The following is a 21932-nucleotide window of genomic DNA, read 5'->3' as shown; positions in this document are numbered from 1 at the left end:
GGTCATTAGAAAACTGAATAAAAAGGTATAAAATCTGAAGGTCAATGAAGTATTGTAAAAGTGGTTTTTGTTGTGCTCAAGGCAGCTGCCATGAAAAAAAACCATATTCTTTTATTTAGGCATATCTGTCTGTAGATGCATCTAAAATCAACAAAGCAAGGGATAGTTTGAAATCAGCAAAGCTTACAAAATTGTAGTGAGAAGAAAATAAACAGCCTGGGATGAAACAAAAATAAGCTATTGAAAAATATACAGGGTGAAGCAAATATTAGCTACATAAAGTTTAAATAATTACATTTTCTAAATTGTGACAATATGGTATCCAATATTCACATAGCACCACCAATATTCAAAATGAACCCTAAACAAGTACTTCCCTTTATACCCTAAACACCTATTTTTGTCACATTTACTACCCTAAAAAAAGCTGAAAACTGTCATTATTTTGCAATGATTCTTTAATGTTTCATGTTTGCGATTCTTTCAAACGTACCCCATTTCTTAATTTTGACATGTTTGACACAATGTACTTTTTGATGTTCGAGGTTCAGTTAAATGTACCCTTTTTTCTGATTTTTTTAGCTTTTTGACACTCTAAACAATGCATGCATGTACATCACTTGCCCATGAAAACTTGTATTTCTTTATTTTGCATGTTTATTTGCATATTGTGCCTGATATTCAATTAATCCACCCTGCAGCTTAAATGCAACAACCAACCAATCAACTTCATTATTATGTCTTCAGAATCTTGCATCCTATACTTTGTACATAACCTGGCTGTCCGATAAATTTGTGTATCGGTCCCCTGGAGCTACAGGGTTTTTGTGTATCGGTCTGTAACCTCTTCATAGAGTGCACAGTCCATATACTTAATATGCAGAAGTCACCATGTATGTCTATTTAGGTGTGATTTTCTTGCCATGCCATGACCAAAAATCACTTTTTTGACCAAAAACACATTTTTGACCAGAAAACACATTTTTGACCCAAAATCACATTTTGACCCAAAATCACATTTTTGACCAAAAATCACATTTTTGACCAGAAATCACATATTTGACCAAACACATTTCTGAAAAGAAATCGCATTTTTAAGCAAAATCATGTTTTGACTAAAAATCATGTTTTTGACCAAAAAAAGATTATGAAGACATAATAATGATAAAATTGGACGGATACTTTCACATGATACCTGAATTTATCGATCTCGCTAGAGTTTTCAAATATCACGCTCGACTTCGTCTCGCGTGATATTTGAAAGCTCAAGCTCGACCGATAAATTCAGGTATCACACTCAATCCGTCCAATTTTATATCAAATTTGATATGGTCACATGGCATGGTGGCTTCATGTGTTGTATAGTTTTGTGTCAGGTGTTAAGCATATTTATGAATATTAAAGGGGGGTAACCTTATTGGTTTTGGATATGGATTGTCTTTAAAATTACATATAATATCAAATATTGTCCCCTTTATGCAGCTTTGTGAACAAAATGAAAGCATTTTCTGCGTAAATGTGAATAAATAGCAAAATTTGCAACCCAATACTTGGTATGCGTGAATTGCATTCTGGGAAGGCAAGCAATAACATGTGCCGTAATTCCCAGGCTTTCGTAATGTGCCATGCGTGCGTGGTTGCACTGACATTAACCAAGCTCCACTGTACTAGGTACACATTCCAATACTACGGTGACATTTCCCCACAACCAGTCTTTTTGTGTTCGTCTGTATATCGTTCATGATGTTTTTTGTATATAAATTATGGCATAATGGCAATAGAGCTCAATAACATAGCAAAACAGAAATTACCCAACGACAATGCTGGAAATGCCCGTAATCCGTATTGAACGGAAAATTTAGATTTTTAAAAACTCTTTTTCTTACCGATTCAGAAAAAAAAAGAAACCAAATATATTTCCCCTTGCAATATGTACATTTCAAATGAATGTAAATAATTTTGGGTTTAAAAAATGGAGCAGAAAAAAAAGCTATCACTACCGGGATTTGAACCGGGGATCTCTGGTACAAAAATACGATGCTCTAACCAACTGCGCCACATGGGCAGCTTCTAATCTCGGAAGGAATTTTTAAAGCTTTATAGTATCTAAAGTCTCTTCTACGGTTATTGCGGTTCACTCTTTTCATACAATGTGAATGACGCAAAACCAAACTAGCTTTGTAACCCACCACTGTGAACAGGATTTAGCCAAAGCAAACAAAGACTAGAGATATTTAAGAATTCTATAGGTAGAAGCTAATTATGGGAGGGCGAGTTAGCGCAGCGGTAATTCCCTCGCTTTTTTTGCACCACTGAGGTCCCGGGTTTAAGCCCTGGCGCGGCCCAAGGACTCATGTGCATTTGGTTTATCCCGATCCATGCTCGCTCTCGCAGGTTTTCTCCGGGATCTCCGGTTTCCTCCTGCTTTCAAAATTGGTGATTAGTTGTTTCGTTATCAACAAAACTTCCTTCACCCAATGGAATTTGGGGAGCTGCAGAAAATGGGTGGATGTTACAATCTAAGTGCGGATAGGTTTGCGCCGGGTTCGGCTGCAACTAGCCTAGTTGATGCGATCTGATTGTGATGATTCACCACGCAGCTAAATTACAGCGCTTTGAATCCTCTGGAAAAAGTGCTATATAAATTCGAAATTTATTTATATTTATTTATTTATCCTCTTCAACAATAGGATTATTGATTGGTTTAAAAGGTGTTTGACTAGCACTATCAAAATGAGATTTCATGTAGCACTAACTTGAAGTACCTATGAATACGACCTTCATGCACATTTTATACTGTAACTCAGAATACAATTTAGGACATTTACGGCTCATTTGTGGTGTACGGCCACATATATGCTGCGTCATACTTGTATGTAGATCTGCTTGCAAGAAAATGATTCTGATGTATTTCAGTGCCAGTAGATTAATAAATTATTGTTCACATGCGATGGTACCGCAAGGGGCAAACACATGTGATACCGATGTTCATTAATACATTTATTACTATTAAAAGTTTTACAAAGAAAACTTAATGGACTGTATTGAACTCCTCAGGCTGTATCACATTGCAATATAATCTTACCACAAGAAAAATCTATGTAACTACATTATGCTTCTTTGTATCAGAACTAGGGCATACTTTTGATATTACCAAAGGCAATGCAAATAGATGGTTCTACCTATGAATTATCAATATACTCAATCAATCTACTTCATATATGCAGAGCAGTGTCAACCCATTTGTGACCTATTCCTATATAACCGGTGGCATGTCAGCAAACCTAGTTTTGAGATAAAAAAAACCTGTAAAAGATACGTACCATAAAAATATTTAGTGATTTCTTAGCATTTTTGAATGTAATACTTAAGAAGGCTTATTTGATTAATTATTGACTGTTAATTTGGATAAAATCCATTTAATGCTATGTATTTGGAAAAACACTGCTGTATTTCTCAGAATTCCATCAACACCAATATCTGAAGACCCCATGGCAAATTCTATCATATCATACCGGGAGAACGGGTGAGTGTAGACTTCTCACTCGCTTCTCACCACTGTGGCCCGGGTTCAATTCCCTGCTTTGCCACCTGTGAGTTTGGTTGCTGATCAATGCTTGTCCTCGCAGATTTTTCTCCAGGATGTCTTCCCTGTCCTGTCATATTTGGTTGGCATACCTACCTTATCCGCTGAGCACCATTAACCTTTGCCTGGCTTCAACCAAATGTTATAAATAAATAAATAAATAAATAACTTAAAATGATACATTGTACACAAATAAATGTGATGTCATTTTCAAGCTTAGGCCCTTCATCACACTTTATTCTGAGTACCCAATCATATGTTTTCAGGAATCAAGCATTTTAACTTTCATTATTCATTATTTTCCAAAGTTTCAATATTAGTCAAGCACAGTCCCCAGGCACGTAAGCATACATATTCAGATTGCACTATAAAACACAAGTGCACAAATTCAGGTGGTTTTTAAACCGGAAAACACACTTATTAATTTTAATTTTTGAAAAATCACAATAATGAATTCAAATTCATATAGGTAACATTATACTCTTGAGAAATTGGCCAGGCTTTAATATGCCGCTGAATTCCTTATTAAGATTTACCTACCCAATGTTTCCTCTTCATTTAGAGTACATATTTTGCTCCTATATTATGCAAATCTAATTTGGTCATATTTACTCAATCTTGAAGGCATATTTAAAGCACAACATTGACTGGTATCCCCATTGGGTGCAATTGAGTACAGCATCAACTTTCACCTGGCCTAGATTTGGAACTGGAAATAACCAGAATGAAATCCACTTTAAACTGGATTAAGGGTTCCAAAATGAGCGTTTATTGCGTTTCGACAGTATTTTTTGTGGGACATGAGAGCACCTCAGACCTATCAAATTGCATTCTGAATACTGAAGCATGTCTTTCTGATATCAAATAATTTTCATTTTTTGAAAATCACAATATAATACAAATTTTATGACAAATTATAAAAATTTGATATTTTTCAAATTTTGATATATAACAGTCCTCGAGTAAATTATATAAATCTAATGATATATTCTTAAAGTGTATGTAGCAGGGAGGAAAAGCCGACGGTCAATTGAAAATTTTGACCTTTCATATTGAAGATATGGATTTTTTCCCAAAAAGACCTAATTTTTTTGGTGTTTTGGGAAAAAAAAATCCATATCTTTAATACAAAAGGTCAAAATTTTCAATTGATCGTCGGCTTTTCATCCCACCTACATACACTTTAAGTATAAATCATCAGATTTATAAAGTTTACTTCAAGTACTGTTAAATATCAAAAATATCAATTTTAATGATTTGCCATAAAATGTGTATTAAATTGCAATTTCAAAAAATCAAAATTATTTGATGTCAGAATGACATTCTTCGATTCAGAATGCAATTCGATATGTCTGATGTGCTCTCATGTCCCAAAAATAAATACTGTCCAAACGCTCATACCCCAGCCCTTAATCTGCATTAATAAGGTTATATTAAGGTAACAAGATAGCATAATGATTTAGTAGGTAAACATGATGACCCTATTGGGAAATTTGTGTCAGGGTACATTGTAATGTAAGATGGGTCATGTTTGTGTAACACCTTACTGACGCTACATTTACAGGGTGTACAAGGTCTGAAAAATGCCACTAGATTAAAAAGTATGAAATATTTAGTTAAAGTGCTGTACTTGACAGATGAATCAACATCTTGTCCTCCCATAACTGTAAAATCAGTGGTGTGTGGCCATTAATAAGGACTCAGTAGCTGTTTTTATAAGCCAAGTACAAATGCAGTTGCACAAAGTCAATTAAAATCAAAGCAACATAAACATGTTTAACCACACTCTTTACAGTAATTAACAGTCCAAGTCTTCCACATGACCACCCGGGCATGGCCACCATTCCTCCGTACGCAGATATCAGCTCTCCTCAACATGGCATTCCCACCACCTCTCACGAGAGACGTCCTGCCTGGGGATGTCACTGTGTGTAATTATCTGTCTCTGGAGTTCATCAATGTGACTGTAGGAGGACTTGCGAAAACCTTTGATTTCAGATAGCCCAACAAGAAGAAATCCAGAGGTGTAAGATCAGGAGACCTTAGGGGCCGTTCCACTAAATTAAAGCAATCATGCGATTGCCAAACAATTCTGCAAAGCGTTCTGTCAATTACTGTAAAGAAAGTGTTTCATTTTAACACACTTTGTGCAACTGCATTTTTACATGGCACACAAAAATAGCCACAGAGCCCTTATTAATGGTCACATGCCAGTGGTTTTACAGTTGTGGGAGGACAAGATGTTGATTCAGCTAGCAACTAAATTATTTTGACCAATACCTGATACTCATGTTCGTTTTGGTGAATTTTGTTATCAAAATCTATATAGTGTGCAGGTGAGCTCAATCTGTTTTTCACAACATAAAACTGGGCTCAATGAGGAAACCATGCATAATATAAATTCTTCTAGTCCTTTCAAAGTGCAATTTTTAAATCTGGTTATTTTCAGAACAGTGCATCGTCTTAGAATTCATTGCAGCTTGTGGATGGTATACCTTATTCCAAAGTCTTACCTAATGTGATGAGAGGTATACCTTAAATGCTTATTCAATTTCAGTAATTGTAACCTATGGAAAATTCACAGACATTAGGCGATTCCAGTTGAAATCCATACACCCCCATGGAAGATATGACCTTAATCTCCCACACAGGGAGTGTAGATTTTAAATGCCATGGAGTCACCAATTCAGGTAACCGCATTTGAAATTCACACTCCCTGTGGAAGATTTATGTCATGTCTTTCATATGGGGTATACAGATGTCAACTGGAATAACCCATTATGTCAATCTTGTAGCGTCTACGGACCAGGGAATCCATTAATGTGATCAAAATTCATATCTGTCAGTGCAATACCAATCTAGACTGAAAGATTTTATTATACTTATTTCACTTATGTACATATTTTCAAATTGGAAAGATCCTAGCCTCTCTTGTTGCTGTCTTTCATCTCATATTCCCGTCTCTTGTGGATGTGTTTTGTCTCTTTAACATCAAATTTGTCTAAAAATTAAAATTTGATCAAAATTTTGCAACATTTTATATTGATTCTGTATGAAATTAAGATAACAGCTTTTTAATAATTTTTGAAGTAAAGGCATATAATTAAAATAAATTGTTTAACATAATCTAAGTAGAGATCAACCTTGGCCTTTAAAAATGGTAACAGGTCTTATATATTCTGTTTGAAAGAGTATATCATAGAGAAAATGGAAGGCAGTAATCAATACATGGGTCCAAATGGGTCTGTTTTTGGCTCTGAGCAAAGCTAAAAGGGCCTATGCGATAGCAACAATTAGAGAGCCAATTCGGGCGTTGGTTTTTATGCTAAGGACGTTTGTCTGTTTGATATTTGGTCTTGAAATTTGTTTCTAAATTTTGCTTATTTATTATTTAATCGATTGCACTCCAGGTAGATTTCAAATACTGTCGATAAAATATGATTTTTTGGTAAAAAAGCCACGATGAACGAGTTGTTTTGTGGTACCCAGTGTGTGCTAGAGATTATTTTGGTCTGTATAATTTAAGTTGCGTAAAAGTGACGGAAACCAACAGAGGGTAATTTCTTAAGATTCAGTTCAGATTCAGAAGTTATTTACTATTTCATAACTTTTCTTAACTATTTCTTTACAATTTAAATAAAGAAATAGTTGAGGAATGTCAAAAAATGGTCAAGAACATGTCTGAATCTTGAATAAATCTGAACTAATGAATCGGGTAAATGAATTTCCTAGTGGACTATTTTTCCTTGCGCAAGTGCACATATTTTTGTGACCTCAATTTTTGTGCAAAACACGGACCGAAAGTCATGAAAAATGTTCGTATTTCATCACACTCACTGTAGTTTTGTTAGAATATAGTTTTTAAAAGTCAATTTAATCATATTGTGGACATGATTCTGAGGGAAAATTATATTTTCAATGAGATTTTACTTTACCCCACTTCGCAATATTGAACAATTTCCGTATTTTTCCATAGCAAAAGCAGTCTAAATAAATGATGTTCCACTTTGCACAACAATTTTATACTTCAGATTATCAAAGATTGATATGTTTTCTCTTGAAAAACAACATGGTTTTTAGGCCAGGACTTCTTAAGAAATTCAAGACCAAGGTTTATTTGATCGATGTTACGTCGATGGTCCCCGATCTCGCCATGCAGCTTGCTTGTTTTGTTTACAATCAGGAGGTCATGACCTATGGCGTATTGATCGATTCTGATCTGTTCTGATTGGATGGTCTCAAGGTCGTCACAGTTATGAATGAATAATTCACAAGGTCATGGGGGGGGGGGGCAGTAATAGAAAAGGTCAAAATAATGTTGGATAATGAACATAATAATGTACATAATAATAATAATTGAATTCAAATGTGACTGAAATTAGTGGTTTCAGAAATCATTGATTGCAAGTTGCAAAGTTTCATCTTTTACTATAGGCTGTGCAATATTAAAGGGGCATTTCGTGATCCACAGCCTCATCCCCCACTTTTCTCAAAAAAAGTTGAGATTTTTATATCACTGGAAACGTCTTGCTACATAATGTTTATGTACAAAATATTTCTTGCAGATTAATTAGTTTTGCAAAGATATCGTGAAATTTGAATTTCGTTCTGGTGCACCAGAACGAAATTACAACGCATTGTCTATGGAGCAGTGTAATACACATAATCATGCATAACTCGCAAACGCAAAATCGGAATCAACTGAAATTTTGGGAATAGGCTTTTTTTTGTAGATATGTACTGAAAAATGTCATAAAAAGAGGATGCTAGGATCACGAAACACTCCTTTAATCATGAGCTAAATTTTGAGAGAAATCAAAAGGAATGGCAAGCAATCAATGACAGCAGGGGGTGGGGAAATCACTTTTTTTTAAAGTATTCCCTGATCAGAAAAAAGTTACAAAGATCAATTATTTGACCCGATGGCTGCTTTTGGAAACTAATAACAACTAGTAGGCCTATGGGCATGAAATTTGGTAGGTACAGTCAACATTTATAGCCAAATTTTCGGAAGGTCATTTCGGGGTCACCAGAGGTCATCTGAGGTCAAAATAGTAAAAACTACTGAATGGGCGTGAAACTTGGTAGGTTAAGTCAACATTTATAGCCAAATTTTGGGAAAGGGGTACAAGCAGGAGGTCATGACCTTTTGGCGTAGGGCCTATTGATCGATTCTGATTTGTTCTGAAGGTCAAAATTGGATGGGCATGAAACTTGATGGGTACAGTCAACATTTGGAGTTTTGGAAGGTCATTTCGGGATCACCAGGGGTCGTCATATGAGGTCAAATTGGTAAAAACTGTTGCATAATTTATGCGTAACAAGCAAAATACCTTGTGAACAGATTATCTGGAGATCCGTATGGGGTACAGTGACGTAACTTGGTGGGGAGTAGCGTGGCCAGATGTTCTCGACCTGATTAGATTTTCAGCGCAAAATATGCTAATTAAGTACCTAATTTGCATAATTTTAAATGCGTATTTGATGCATATCAAGCAAAAAACCCTTGTGAACACCTTATCTGGAGATCCGTATGGGGTACAGTGACGTATCTTAGTGAGGAGAAGTGGGGCCAGAGGTTCTCGACCTGATTAGATTTTGAGCGTAAAATATGGTAATTAAGTACCTAATTTGCATAATATATGCGTAATAAGCAAAATACCTTGTGAACAGATTATCTGGAGATCCGTATGGGGTACAGTGACGTAACTTGATGGGGAGTTGCGTGGCCAGCGGTTCTCGACCTGATTAGATTTTCAGCGCAACATACTTTATCCAATTTCGTGAGGTCAAAGGTCACAGGTCACATACAAGGTCAAAGGTCAACTGAGGTCACCAAATCTTTTAATAATTAATTTTCAACTGTGCATCACATATCCAAATAACAGCTTGATCGGTCATGTAATTAAGGAAACATGACTACTTTAAGATAGTAGCTTTCCATGTAAAGTGTAGCAAAGTAGCACTTTCAATGAGTGATAACTCGTAAAGGAAGCATCTTTCTGTTTTGATTTATTACTTTGATGAAATAGTTCTTTGGTATTGCCAAATTTGATTGCCAGAGGTTCTCGACCTGATTAGATTTTCAGCGCAACATACTTTATCCAATTTCGTGAGGTCAAAGGTCACATACAAGGTCAAAGGTCAACTGAGGTCACCAAATCTTTTAATAATTAATTTTTAACTGTGCATCACATATCCAAATAACAGCTTTCTAGGTCATGTAATTAAGGAAATATGACGACTTAAAGATAGTCGCTTATGTAAAGTATAGCAAAGTAGCACTTTCAATGAGTGATAACTCGTAAAGGAAGCATCTTTCTGCTTTGATTTATTACTTTGATGAAATAGTTCTTTGGTATTGCCAAATTTGATTGCAAATTTGTAAGGTGGGCCCCTGAACCCCGGCCATTTAAAGCCAAATTTTTAGAAGGTCATTTCAGGGCCACCTGGGGTCATCTGAGGTCATATTAGTAAAAACTGTTGCATGGGCATGAAACTTGGTGGGTACAGTTACCATCAGCCAGATAATCGTGCCCAGCCGATAACCGCCAAATTCATTTACCTCTCTACCAAAGTTATTATCGCAAAAAGCAGGCGGTCACAAAAGCAGGCGAGACGTGTGGTTGGAGAGCCGCCTGGTTACCCTCTGAAATGGCCTTTCCTGTGGTGCTAAATGTGCAAAAACCATCTGGACCCCCCGGCCGTGCTGGGCAAGAGTTCCGCTCGCTATGCTTAGCAAGTTCAGGATTTTTTTGGGTCAGCTTGTGACATCTCTGACTGTTGTATTTAGTCTGAAACTTGGTGGGTATATAGTCACCAATTAGAGCCAAATCCTTATTCAGACTAACACTATTCTTGACATAGGCCTATTTTGATACATTTTGATTAGTTTAGACCCATTTGGACCCTTTTCCATCCAATTCCACCCGTTTCGATCCATGTGGCTAAATAGTAATTCCCAAAATTGATTGATGTATCATTGTATGCTCTGCAAATGAGATAGCTACCAACCGACCAGATGGACCCATTGAATGTAATATGTCACATATACTCAAATGATTTCACCTGTTGCATATTCGACTTTCACTGTCACCATAAAGCACAGAGCCACAGCGCCATTGGTGCTCTTGTTTATTTACATTTATGAGGTTTTCCTCCTGTATGTATCTTTTCATGGTGATTCCTATTGCTCATGTCACTGAAGGACTTGTTACAGTGGCTACATTTATGGAGTTTTTCTCCTGTATGTATCTTTTCATGGTGATTCCTGTTGCTCATGTCACTGAAGGACTTGTTACAGTAGCTACATTTATTGGGTTTTAGTCCTCTATGCATCATTTCATGTCTATTCTTGTTGCACATTTTACTGAAGAACTTGTTGCAATAGCTACATTTATGAGGTTTTTCATGTTGATTCTTGTCACCCAGGCTAACGACGAACTAGCTACAGTAGCTACATTTATGAGGTTTTTCCCCTGTATGTATCTTTTCATGTTGATTCTTGGTGCCCATATAACTGAAGGACTTGTTACAGTAGCTACATTTATGAGGTTTTTCTTCTGTATGTATCTTTTCATATTTATTCTTGGACTTGTTACAGTAGCTACATTTATGAGGTTTTTTACCTGTATGTATCTTTTCATGTTGATTCTTGGAGCCCATATGACTGAAGGACTTGTTACAGTAGATACATTTATGAGGTTTTTCTTCTGTATGTATCTTTTCATGTTTATTCTTGGACTTGTTACACTTACAGTAGCTACATTTATGAGGTTTTTCCCCTGTATATATCTTTTCATGTTGATTCTTGGTGCCCATATGACTGAAGGACTTGTTACGGTAGCTACATTTATGAGGTTTTTCTTCTGTATGTATCTTTTCATGTATATTCTTGGACTTGTTATAATACAATAGCTACAGGTTTTTCTCCTCTATGTATCTTTTCATGTTGATTCTTGTGGCCCACACAACTGAAGGACTTGTTGCAGCATAGCTACATTTATGCGGTTTTACTCCTGTATGCATTTCTACAGTTATGAAATTTCCTCACCTATGTATCTTTTCATGTTTATTCTTGTCGCCCATACGAATGAAGGACTTGTTACAGTAGATACATTTATGAGGTTTTTCTCCAGTATGTATCTTTTCATGTTGATTCTTGTGGCCTATTTGACTGAAGGACTTGTTACAATAGCTACATTTATGAGGTTTTTCTCCTGTGTGTATCGATCCTTTCATGTTTATTCTTGTCGCCAATATGAATGAAGGACTTGTTACAGTAGCTACATTTATGAGGTTTTTCTCCTCTATGTATCTTTTCATGTTGATTCTTGTGGCCCACACAACTGAAGGACTTGTTACAGTAGCTAGATTTATGAGGTTTTACTCCTGTATGCATCATTTCTACAATTATGAAGTTTCCTCACTTATGTATCTTTTCATGTTTATTCTTGTCGCCCATACGAATGAAGGACTTGCTACAGTAGTTACATTTATGAGGTTTTTCTCCAGTATGTATCTTTTCATGTCTATTCTTGTTGCTTATTTGACTGAAGGACTTGTTACAGTAGCTACATTTATGAGGTTTTTCTCCTCTATGTATCTTTTCATGTTTATTCTTGTCGCCCATACGAATGAAGGACTTGCTACAGTAACTACATTTATGAGGTTTTGCTCCAGTATGTATCTTTTCATGTTGATTCTTGTGGCCTATTTGACTGAAGGACTTGTTACAGTAGCTACATTTATGAGGTGTTTCTCCTCTATGTATCTTTTCATGTTCATTCTTGTGGCCCATTTGACTGAAGGATTTGTTACAGTAGCTACAATTATGATTTCTTTCTCCAGTATGTATTTTTTCATGTTGATTCTTGTGGCCCATGTGACTGAAGGACTTGTTACAGTAGCTACATTTATGAGGTTTTTCTCCTCTATGTATCTTTTCATGTTGATTCTTGTGGCCCATTTGACTGAAGGATTTGTTGCAGTAGCTACAATTATAATTTTTTTCTCCTGTATGCATCTTTTCATGCCGATTCTTGGTGCTCATATGACTGAAGGACTTGTTACAGTAGCTACATTTATGAGGGTTTTCTCCTCTATGTATCTTTTCATGTTGATTCTTGTGGCCCATTTGACTGAAGGATTTGTTGCAGTAGCTACAATTATGATTTTTTTCTCCTGTATGCATCTTTTCATGCCGATTCTTGGTGCTCATATGACTGAAGGACTTGTTACAGTAGCTACATTTATGCACCATACCATGCTTACCCACTTTTCCACAATAACTGAATGATTTTTCATGACATGTGGATTTCTTTTTCTTAATTATATTCACCTTTGCTGAAGAAGAAGAAAGTTTGCTTGTGTCATACACTCTTGGTTTGCCTTTCTGCATATTACTTTTTTGGTTTAGCACATCCTTTTGAAAAGGGACACATTCTGTGGTTGCTGGCATTTGAGTTTTGTCATCGCTTGGTTTGTTTTTCTTAGCACAAGTTAAAGTAGTCCTCAGATCAGGCTTCTGTTTCCTCCATGGGAGAGTAGCACACCTTGCCTTGGGTGGTAAACAAGGATTGCTATACCAATATGGTGTTATTGTTAACTTGTGATGACGAAGATGTGATAAATAACGAGGGATGCTGTTGATGAACCTCCTCTTACAGTACTTGCAAACTGGGTCATTCAGCAAATCCCACTGCCGTTTTGGTCGATTTGACATTATGTCTGTGTAAGATAGAAAAATAATTTCCATAATAACGTAATATGGCAGGCACATTGTAAGTTTTCTATCTAAATGTTATCACAAATTAAAACTAAAAACTAGAGGTTTTATATTTGCACACAGGTACGGCATGCCCGCATGTTTGGAACTTCTTCAATACCTGTATAACCCCCAGGGAGTATCAGTGTTCCAACTCATAGTCCTGAAGCTGCTATATATGCTGATTAATGACAGGTCCTTTGGGGCCTAATGGGGCCCATACTATTTAACATGGGGTTTATGTACCCATGTAAATGTTTAATGCTCAAGTACTATCAGTGTACCAACTATAAAGCGGTGTTATTTACTGAGAAACAACCGGTCTTTGTTTTAACATTTGGGCCTCAGAGGCCCTTATTCTTTCACATCCAGGGGTTAAGGCACTAAGATGTATCAGTGCTGTAGGGCGAGATGCGAAGCGCTGCACATGAGCATTTTGGTTGTTGGATTACTATTAAATTTAAACTCTTTTTGGGTAACAACAAAAAAGGGAATATCTCAAACAATTTGGGCCCATCTGGCCCAATGGTAAATCCAGCCCTGGCATGAGTTCCCCAAAACAATTGCCAGATATCAGCGTGACCATTAATAATGCAATGCACCTCTGTGGATTTCATGCTTCGTAATAATTGATTAACTGGTGAGCAGTAACGGCTGCCATGCTGCTTGTACAGGATTGCAGCTTTACATTATAAACTACATGGATTTGTCTAGACTTTCATATTTGAAAATAATTTGTCTGTGCTCCCCAGAGATTTTGCATCTAGAGGAATTGAAATGGTATATTGCCACATAGGCCTACATATTTGTGACTGGACACCATGAATCAGCCATAAAGTCGGCCCTGGTCAATTTTGTTTTATTTCATGTTTAGAAAATATATATCATAAGCTTTAAATGGTATATCATTTGACTTTAAACGATATCCAGAAGCGTGGTTATGGTTTCTTGAACTCTGTTCCTTGTTCGGTTCTACGTGTGTCTCTTTTTCCACATTTCTGGTAATAAATATCAAACGGTCATAATTGGCGGTCATTTCAAATCATTCCCAACTCAACGGGGTTCAGGAATGTCCTCTCATTGTTAATTGTTGTTTACTTGAACAGGATTTTGCATAAGCAAACAAAGACAAGAACTATTTAAGGAATCTATAGAAATAGGTAGAAGCTTATTATCCTCTTCAGCAAGAGGATTATTGATTGGTTTAAACAGTGTTTGATGTGATACTTGTCGCATTGAATCGAGATACCTATGAATACGACCTTCACACACATTTTACACTGTAACTCAGAATACAATTTGCGAGTTTATGGCTCATTCGTAGTGACCAGTCACATTTTTTGTTAAGGAGTGCAATGCTGATTTTGTACAATCTGTGTCCAAACAATTTTGAACAAAGTTTCAATGTTTCCGATAGTAAACAAGGCTTGTAGTTGAAATTGGTTAGAACTACTAATCCAGCATTGATCTGAGACATTAGATTTTTTATTCGCAGGTTTTGAGGACAAAATACAGAAATACGACAAAATACATAAAATATATTTTGTTGTATTTCTGTATTTTGTCCTTTTATTGTTATTGCATTTCTGTGTGTATTTTGGTATGTCATAAATAGAACACAGCACAAACAGTAACTTTGATCCAAACAAGACAATTTAAAAAAAAAAAATATTTTTATATATTTTTTGGGCCTGTCATTTATATTATTTTTTAGACCTAATGATACAGATAATGATTAAATATTACCTGTGATATATGCTGTTGCTGCAAGGTAATCAACTCTTTCTGAATAACTGGCTGCAAACCAATAAAATGATACTGCTGCAGTGAGATGAACCCTTCTCAAATACTTCTCATCCAACTACCAAGCCACCTATATCAAATGAAAATCAAGAATATGAAGAAGCAGATGAAGACTGTGAATAAATTGTGAGATCAAAATTTTGAATGTTAACAAGGCAGTTAGTGCTCCGTGTCATTACCCATCAGACACCACTGAATCACACGACCAGAAAAAAGGGAACTACCACAAAAACTGATCGCTGCTGTTGGCAAATATTTTTGCACTACATAATGTTCAGGTTCACTTTTTAAAGGGCGAATTGTAGTTATGATAACAAAAATGACTGGTAAGAAAATCTATGACCTGATGTAGTCAAGTCCAGGCTAAGGCCTCAATTCACTTTCAATACCTTTTGACAATCACAAACACAAGACGGTGTTGGCATATATATTAAACAATAATAAATCACTGAATAAAGAAATTGTTATCTAATCAAGACCTTTCCATTTAGAAAAGAATACTTAAATTATTTAAATATAAACTACTCACACAAAGTTGATAAAACACAAAGTTGATGAAACACAAAGTTGATGAAACACACAGCAAAATATTTTGGTCTTATATACACACCAGTACCATCCATTCATAACAACCATCTGGAACACACTGACCCAGATTCACACACTGTGATCAGTCAACTGAACAGGACAAAGAAGTCTCACTAAATGTAACAAAAGAAATGATGAAAAGGGTAATTACTAATAAGGTCATTAGAAAACTGAATAAAAAGGTATAAAATCAGAAGGTCAATGAAGTATTGTAAAAGTGGATTTTGTTGTGCAGCTGCCATGTAAAAAAATACATATTCTTTATTTAGGCCTGTCTGTCTGTAGATGTATCTAAAATCAATAGAGCGAGCAAAATAGTTTGAAATCAGCAAACAGCAAAGCTTGCAAAATTGTAGTGAGAAGAAAATAAACAGCCTGGGATGTAACAAAAATAAGCTATATAAAATATACAGCTTGAAACAAATATTAGCTACATAAAGTTTAAACAACTACATTTTCTAAATTGTGACAATAATTATGGTATCCAATGTTCACATAGCACCACCAATATTCAAAATGGACCCTAAACAAGTACTTTCCTTTATACCCTAAGCACCTATTTTTGTCACATTTACTACCCTAAAAAAGCTGAAAACTCATTATTTTGCAATTCTTTAATGTTTCATGTTTGCAATCCTTTCAAACATACCCCATTTCTGAATTTTGACATTTTTGACACAATGTACTTTTTGATGTTCGAGGTTCAGTTAAATGTACCCTTTTTTCTGATTTTTTGAGCTTTTTGACACCCTAAACGATGCATGCATGTTCATCACTTGCCCATGAAAACTTTTATTTGTTTATTTTGCATGTTTATTTGCATATTTTGCTTGATATTCAATTAATCCACCCTGCAGCTTAAATGCAACAACCAACCAATCAACTTCAAATTTGATATGGTCACATGGCATGGTGGCTTCATGTGTTGTATAGTTTTGTGTCAGGTGTTTAGCATATTTATGAATATTAATTACCATATTTGTATATTTTACCTAAAATGCCTTTACTCCACCCTAAAGCTTACATGCAATTGAATACCTGAGAGGAAGAAGGGCCCAACTCCAAAAATTAACAAAAATGAGTTAGACCCAGCATTTTATTGCCAGCAGACTGTTCTTCCTTGTGTGTGAAAGATGAGCCAAAATTCACTCTCTAAATAGTCTTCCACGTACACTTAATCATGGTTTTCATGGAAGAAAGGCCCAACTCCATGGAGTTGGGCCCTTCTTCCACAAATATTGGATTAAAGAGGACTTTTGTTCATGCATGAAATCTGCTTTTAACTACAATAAACTTTCTTGCTAACATATTACATGCTTTTACTTGTGCAATTAAAGGATAATTACCTAATTTCTGTAGCTATTTATAACACATCTGCTTACGGAACTGGCACTTGCAGTATATTAGTGGAAGAAGGGCCCAATTCCAGCTCATATTAAGACCTGTACCGTTGCCATGGAAACATCATGTATAATTTCGAATGTATGTAATATTGTATGTTCATGTATTAAAGGTCCTCTGAAGATAGAAACATTCTGTCTACAAAACTTTTCCAAATATTAAGTTTTTTCTTAATATCTCAAAAACAGTTTTGATGGAGTTGGGCCCTTCTTCCACTCAGGTATTCAATTGAATATATGAATACAAAAGCCACCCAAGTCCATACTTTGGCCAAATTGAGTTAAGCATGGAAAAGTGTTGTTGTACATAGATCTGTCATATGTGTGAAAGAACAACTCAAATTCATCCTCTGTGTCTATTGAGCATGTGAAAAATAGCATGTATGAAAGAATCAACCCAAGTCCATGATTAACACATTGATTGAAATCCAGTATGTATAAAAGTCCACTTAACACATTCATTGCTGGAGAGTGACTTTTGAAACAAAATGGGTTTAATCAAGGAAAGTGTGTGGTTTCAGTATATTACATGGCAGAATGCTTATCAACATTATACATAACTGTGTGCTTTATTTTTTATTATCTTACTAGTGGTAATCTCATTCCAGCATTATTGTCTTTGTATATGATTCAAGAAACCACTCAAGTCCAGAATTTAAAATGAACCCCACGAAGTCCCTGAAATTAACCATACCTAATACAGTTTAACTCACCCATTTGCACGTACAACTTACCATATTGACCAGGTAAATCTAACTGAAGGAAGTAAAATGATACACAGGTTTTTTCTCAAAATCACTTCCAATGGACTTGGTGGGTTTTGGATTCATGTATTCAATTATGAATGAACTTTTAAAATTGGATCACCTCTTGTGTTGTATCATATGCTATTTGCACATTTATGAATTATTTCAATGACTTAAATTGCATATTTGTTGTGCTTACAAACCTTTGTTGTGGGCCGAATCATTTCATTCTAGTTTTGATATGTTGTTGGGGATGTTACACTTACAGTCTACTCAGTGGCGTGCAAGTAAAGGGGGGGGGGGGGCACATGCCCCCACTTTTGTTGGTCATTCGGGAAATTCTGGGAAAACGCTATAAAAATGCACCTTACACACCTAAATCAGACTCCATTCGGGAGCTGAACAACCTGCCCCCCCCCACTTTCAATGCGCACGCCACTGAGTCTACTATCATCTTGTGCAGGTGTTTATGCAACAGGCCAAACCAATAGTTGGCCAAACCCCCTTGCTTCTCCCTCAACCTTGAAAGTCCAGATACAATAACTAATTAACATTAAGAACAGAGAATATGCTGCATCATGCTTGTATGCCGATATATCTGCTTGCAACAAAATGATTCTGATGTACTCAGTGCTAGTAGATTAATAAATTATTGTACACATGCGATGGTACCGCAAGGGGCAAACACATGTGATACCGATGTTCATCAATACATTTATTACTATTAAAAGTTTTACAAAGAAAACTTAATGGACTGTATTGAACTCCTCAGGCTGTATCACATTGCAATATAATCTTACCTCAAGAAAACTCCTTGTAACTACATTATGCTTCTTTGTATCAGAACTAGGGCATACTTTTGATATTACCAAAGGCAATGCAAATAGATGGTTCTACCTATGAATTATCAATATACTCAATCAATCTACTTCATATATGCAGAGTAGTGTCAACCCATTTGTGACCCATTCCTATATAACCGGTGGCATGTCAGCAAACCTAGTTTTGAGATAAAAACCTGTAAAAGATACGAAGCGTAAACTTTGGAAAAATATTTACAGTGATTTTTTAGCATTTTTGGATGTAATACTCAAGAAGGCTTATTTGATTAATTATTAACTGTTAATTTGGATAAAATCCATTTAATGCTATGTATTTGGAAAAATACTGCTGTATTTTTCAGATTCCATCAACACCAATATCTGAAGACCCCCCCCCCCCCATGGCAAATTCTATCATATCATAACTCAGTTCTCACCACTGCAGCCCAGGTTCAATTCCTGCTTTGCCACATGTGAGTTTGGTTGCTGATCAAAGCTCATCCTTGCTGGTTTTGTCCAGTTTTCTTCCTGCTTCTGAAGTGGGACCTCTTCCCATATCCATATCCTGTCATATTTGGTTGGCATCCGTTGAATTCAGCAGCCTCTGAGCACTATTGGGCTATGCCTGGCTTCGGCTGAATGTTATAAATAAATAAATATCTTCTAAATAATGCATTGTACAAAAATAAATGTGATGTCATTTTCAAGCTTAGGCCCTTCATCACACTTGATTCTGAGTACCCATTTCAGTTTCATTATTCATTATTTTCCAAAGTTTCATTATCAGTCAAGCACAGTCCCCATCAGGCACGTAAGCATACATATTCAGATTGCACTCCAAGTAAACACAAGTGCACAAATTCAGGTGTTTTTTAAACTGGAAAACACACTTATTAATTTTAATTTTTGAAAAATCACAATAATGAATTCAAATTCATATAGGTAACATTATACTCTTGAGAAATTGGCAAGGCTTTAATATGCCGCTGAATTCCTTTATAAGATTTACCTGCCCAATGTTTCCTCTTCTTAAGGGTACATATTTTGCTCCTATATTAGGTAAGTTGACAATATTATTTATAAGGCCTACCCAGTCGCACTGCGGTTTTTAGCGGGATCCCGCAAATGGGGCGTACCTCATCCCATTTTTTCACACTTCTGTAGTAGCAATTAGCACCTCTTGAGTTTTCCGATAAAATCAAGGATCATTAATAGTAGTGGCACCAGTCGCGTACACTGCAGTACAACGGACCTCTGCACTGGTGCACATTGAATAAACAATGTTCATTGTTTACTCTGGTTTAAATCATGGGTCAATATAACTATAAAAAGATTCTAAGGAGTATGTGAATGTGTGGGATGAATATAACTGTTTACTGTTACATCTATTGACCATATTGAGTGTTACTTTTTATCGAGTTTCGAGTTTACAATTGTCGAGTTTCGAGTTCGAGTTTCGAGTTTCAAGTTCGAGTTTCAATTCGAGTTTCGAGTGTCAAGTTCGATTTTCGAGTTTGAGGTTCGAGTTCGAGTGTCAAGTTCGAGTTTCGAGTTCGAGTTTCGAGTTCGAGTTTCGAGTTCGAGTTTCGAGTTCGAGTTTCGAGTTCGAGTTTCGAGTTCGAGTTTCGAGTTCGAGTTTCGAGTTCGAGTTGGTAATATTGGTAATTTGGTAATATGCAACACCAAAGAAGTTCGTTGAAGTGAAACTAATTGGATTTCTTTCATTGGAATTAGTAATCTGATAATTGCTTCAGGCAAAATTGCCTGACTCAACATGTTAAAGATGGCAAATTGCGAAGTAAGGGGAAATGAGAGAGTGGGGATAATGAAACGAGGAGATGATCGGGTAGAGGGGTGGAGGGGAGGAGAGGAGAGGAAAGGAGAGGAAATGAGAGGAGAGGAGAGGAAAGGAGAGGAGGAGAGGAGAGGAGTGGAGAGGAAAAGAGAGGAGAGGAGGGCGAGTAGAGGAGTGATGAGTTTATTCAGTTTATTAAAATTTGTCGATGTTGATGATAGGCAAACTGCTTCAGTTTTCCAACTGCATAGCAGGGTAAAATTAGCAACAAAAAGATGAATTAAGAAAGCCCAAAGTTTACCAACATCAAAGGCCTATCGGTATTAGAGGACATTCAAGCGAAAAGGGGCGCTAGACCACTAAATACACCGGTCTTCCACACACAGTGGGTGTCCCATAATCTCGTCTTATCCATCCTTGTATCTACCTCTATTGAAATAAGCTGATTGGTACTTCAAAGTTAACAATGAATTCAAGGAACAGATCAATTCACACAATCCCTTGCGTTTTCGCTTTCTGAACAATAGAGCTCCCGAAACAGAAAAGATAAAACGAGCCTTAGCCAAAAATCGTGTTATTTATTTATGTTTTCTTATCTTGGGTAAAGAAGAAAAATAGAATAAAATTCTATTTAAAACCTGTAGGTTTTGTGGCTTTTGATAAACCAATACGTTGACTATAATAATGTCCTAATTTGTAATTAGGGAAAGATGGATATACGGTAAAAGTAAAGGGAGTTTCGTGAAACTTATCCTCCTTTATATTATTTAAAATATGCCCTGTGGAGTATCATGTTAAAACTCGTGGGTCTATCATTTACATATTAGCATGCTTAAACATGTTTTAACATGTTAAAATAAGCGGTCTATGGATTTGAATTTCCATTAATATATTATGTCCGTGGACATTTTCTTCTTAGCTCATTCTTTATTTGAAAATACTACATTGTATTATATGGTTTACTGTGTCCATGTCTTTAGACATGTTTGACAGACATCATCTCTTTTTGAAGTCGGGTGGCTCTGAAAAGAGCCGTTGGGTTTGAAATATAAGATATTTAACGGCGGTCATGCGCCGTTGTCCAGCCTGCAGATTTGTATCTACCTCTCTGTGCTCCGTTTCTGGAGTGTGGTCTGTGTCTCGGGTTGTTGTGTTGTCTCGGTCTGGAGTCTCGTTGCGCTGGGGGTTGGCTCCGTGGTTGTGGCGGGGCAAAACTTGATTTTCTCTTTTTGTGCGGCAGCGTCCGTCACGCTGACCGTCTTCATACGTTTTCTTTCTGAGATAGGGGGGGGGCGGCCAAGGGGTAGCAGAACGTCCAGCCAACCTGATAAAAGTCCAAATCGGTATTCTGTCTTTCTATCCCATAAAAGAGTGTAACGTATTCGTAGGTTATATAAATTAAAAACTCTATTCCGGTTCATTAGTAC

The 21932-nt window shown here is 36.2% G+C and overlaps 1 protein-coding gene across 1 annotated transcript in view; it reads left to right on the top strand.

Annotated features, from left to right (window-relative positions):
* LOC140151412 (NADPH:adrenodoxin oxidoreductase, mitochondrial-like) overlaps positions 1 to 21932 on the top strand; it is a 704260-nt gene that overhangs the window by 190000 nt on the left and 492328 nt on the right. The window lies entirely within an intron of this gene.

This window comes from Amphiura filiformis, chromosome 4 (genome assembly GCF_039555335.1).
Source record: "Amphiura filiformis chromosome 4, Afil_fr2py, whole genome shotgun sequence".
In the NCBI taxonomy this organism is placed as follows: domain Eukaryota; kingdom Metazoa; phylum Echinodermata; class Ophiuroidea; order Amphilepidida; family Amphiuridae; genus Amphiura; species Amphiura filiformis.
This window is presented reverse-complemented; position numbering and strand designations above follow the sequence as displayed.